The sequence below is a fragment of the Phoca vitulina genome, unplaced genomic scaffold (assembly GCF_004348235.1).
Source record: "Phoca vitulina isolate PV1807 unplaced genomic scaffold, GSC_HSeal_1.0 scaffold86, whole genome shotgun sequence".
NCBI lineage: Eukaryota > Metazoa > Chordata > Mammalia > Carnivora > Phocidae > Phoca > Phoca vitulina.
The window spans coordinates 1,164,217-1,167,449 of record NW_022589789.1 but is presented as its reverse complement, the minus strand read 5'-3'; positions in this window follow the sequence as shown (position 1 = coordinate 1,167,449).

Genomic DNA, 3,233 nt, shown 5'->3' with positions numbered 1-3,233 from the left:
CCATTTTATTTTGATGTGTCTGGGAGGAGGTTTTTTTGGATTGAAATTTGGGGGTTACCTATAAGCTTCATGAACTTAGAATGTTCAGATCTCTCCCCAGGTTTGGGAAGTTCTCAGCCATTATTTCTTTAAATAAGCTGTCTGCCTCTTTCTCCTTCTCTTCTCCTCTGGGACTCCAGTGATGAATACATTATTTTTCTTAATAGTGTCCTGTAAGTCCTATATGTTTTCTTTATTCCTTTTCATTCATTTTTCTTTTGCTCCTCAGATTAGATACTTTCAATTGGTCTTCTCTAGCTCATTGATTCTTTCTTCTGGTTGGCCAAGTTGGTTGTTGAAACTCTCTGTGGAATTCTTCAGTTCCATCATTGTGTTCTTTAGTACCAAAATTTCTGTTTGGTTCTTTTTATGATTTCTGTCTCTTTGTTGAACTTCTCATTTTGTTCTTGTATTATTTTCCTGATAGCATTAAATTGTTTTTCTGTATTCTCTTTAGCTTTCTAATTATTTTCATTATTTGTTGGGAAATTTCTGGATCTCCATTTTGGGGTCTAGTTATAGGAGGTTTACTGTATTTCTTCAGTAGAGTCATGTTTCCTTGATTCTTCACGATTCCTGTAGCCTTGGGTAGGTTTCTGAACATTTAAAGGAATAGTAACTTCTTCCAGAGTTTATGGACTGACTTTGGTAAGGGAAGACTTTTACCTATGAGTGGGGGCATGCTTGAATGTGTTGTGACCCCAGGTTTAATGGTGAAAGGTGCCAGGTGTGGGGGCCTGTGGTACCATCACATCTATGGGGGCTCAGGCCACTGGGGGCCATAGCATTGACAACTGTTGGTCCTTAGCAAATACTGTGTGGGGTCTGTAGTTGCTTTAAAATCTACTGAGACACTCGGTGGAACCTTAGGCCTGGCAACAAGGGACCAGGGCAGGCAGTGGTCGTGGGGAGCTGGTGATGAGCACACTTGGTTGCAGGGGCCAAGTGTATTTACCTTTTAGTGGCAGGAGCCATTTGCAGACACACATACAGTACTGGGGACCAGGGCAGGCAGCAAGGTCTAAGACCAACTTTAGGCTGACTGGCAGCTGCAGGGGCCCTGGCTACTGACATGCTCTCCCATGGCTTCACTATCTCCCCCATAAGCATGTGCACTACAGTGGATTCTGATGATGAGTCAGGCTAAGAACACACAGGTGAGTAGCTGGAGGGACTAGCTACAGGTAAGCATGGTGGTACAGGCTAATGATAGAAGACAGGGCCTGGTCTGGGTCCACAAGCATCTGTGGAAGCCTTGGCTATTGACTTTCCTTCTTGGTGCTACACAGTCTCCCTCCGGGTATGTACAATGCAGTGGCGGTGGGAGATGGGGATCAGGCCAGCAGCATATGCAACTATATAGCCAAGATGGCTAGCCCTGAGCCCATACATAGCAGAGGGGTTCAGCTGTGGGATCTAGGATGGCATCTTGCACTTGTGAAACCACAAGGCCTGAGCTGGTTGCTGGTTCCAGGGCTCCAACAGGGTCTGGGGTGGTTGAGAGTGGGGGGTGGGGAGGAATTCAAGTGACTGGTGTCAGTGATTGCAGATACCTGTGAAGCAAAAGTTGGTGAAGTGTGAAGTTATTCTCAAGGTTTTTTTTCCACTGTGTTGCTAAAATTTCTTAAGTGGTCTCCAGAGCTCTTTCAGGGCTGTTTTTGTTCATGGATAACTGTCTAATTGTTGATATTTGTTGGGGGATGGAGGCTAGGGTCTCCTACATTACATTTTGATGACATTAGTCTGCAACTCTTAAATGTTTCATAATAAACCAACAATGTCTGTGTGTGTGAGAGAGAATATGCAAATGTGATAAAATGTCAACAATTTTAAATCTCAGTGAATGTCATTTTTCAACTCTGGAAGTTTAAAATTACTTCAGAATACTATGAAATACTTCAACTACACTTTGAAATAAAATGAGCACTGGGTGTTATACGCAGACAATGAATCATGGAACACTACATCAAAAACTAATGATGTAATGTATGGTGATTAACATAACATAATAAAATTTTAAAAAAGTAAAAAAAAAAAAGAGAAAGAAAAAGATGAGACTGTCTCTTAGTGAGCACTGGATTTCATCTGACACTGTATTCACTTGATTTTTTTCTTAAATATCTCACTCAGAAAGAGTGATCACTCCAGAATCTAAGTCTGTCAAACCTCATAGCCCATGTTCTTTTTATTAATTTTTACTATTAAATAAATGGTCTGTTATGTTCCTTACTTAAAGATTCATGTGCCAAGTTCCAGTCTACTCAGAAGTAGGAAAAAGTTTCTTTCTCTTGCTGAGTCATGGTAATTTTACCAGGTAACACCCTGGGTAAACCTTCTTTGGGACCACAGGCCCAAGTACAGCACTAGGATCAGACCCATTCAGTTGAAGTCCTGCTCTATTTCTTTGAAATAATTTAAATTACTTAATCCCTTTAAACTCTACTATCCACATCTGGATTGAGTGAGATAATGCATATAGAGCATTAATAGATATAACTACTCAAAAAATATAACCTAATATTTCAATAACATTTTGTGAATAATTACTTAGCATATGCTTTATATCATTGTTAATCTATCCATGCCTCTGGTGAACAATTTTTTTTTCTTTTCAAAATAATCACTAACAATATTTGTCAGGACAGTCTAGGTTATGTGGTACCAAAAACCCCTCAAATTTCCATGGCTTAGTAGAATAAACAAAAAGCCCTGAGCAGATGGGCAAGAACTTTGTTCCATTCAGATATTTTGTCTAATGTCCAAGTGGAGGTGGTTCCATTCAGATATTTTGTCTAATGTCCAAGTGGAGGTGGTCTTGACCTCTTGTTCTTGGGAACCCACAGCCTCTTCAGCTGAAGTAGCCAAGAAGAGAGAAGCTGGAGAATCACATGGTAGGGTTGGCATTGCCTCTGCTAGGAAGTGACACGTGCCACTTTCCCCTCACATTTCCTTGGTCTACACAATGCACTGTGGCTGAGAAGAGCCTCTTCCTCAGGCCCAGAAGGAGACAGCTGGTGTGGTGACAGTTGTAACTCTCCCTGGAGCTCTTTGCGTTACACAGTGCCTATCTTCTTAATCTCGCCTTAATGTTTCTTTGTGGTTTCTGTATGTGTGTGTTTGTAAGTTGATGTTTCAAAACAAATCTGTTTCATGAAAAGAGCCTGTGGAAAATGACTTCCTGAGATTTTTTCCTG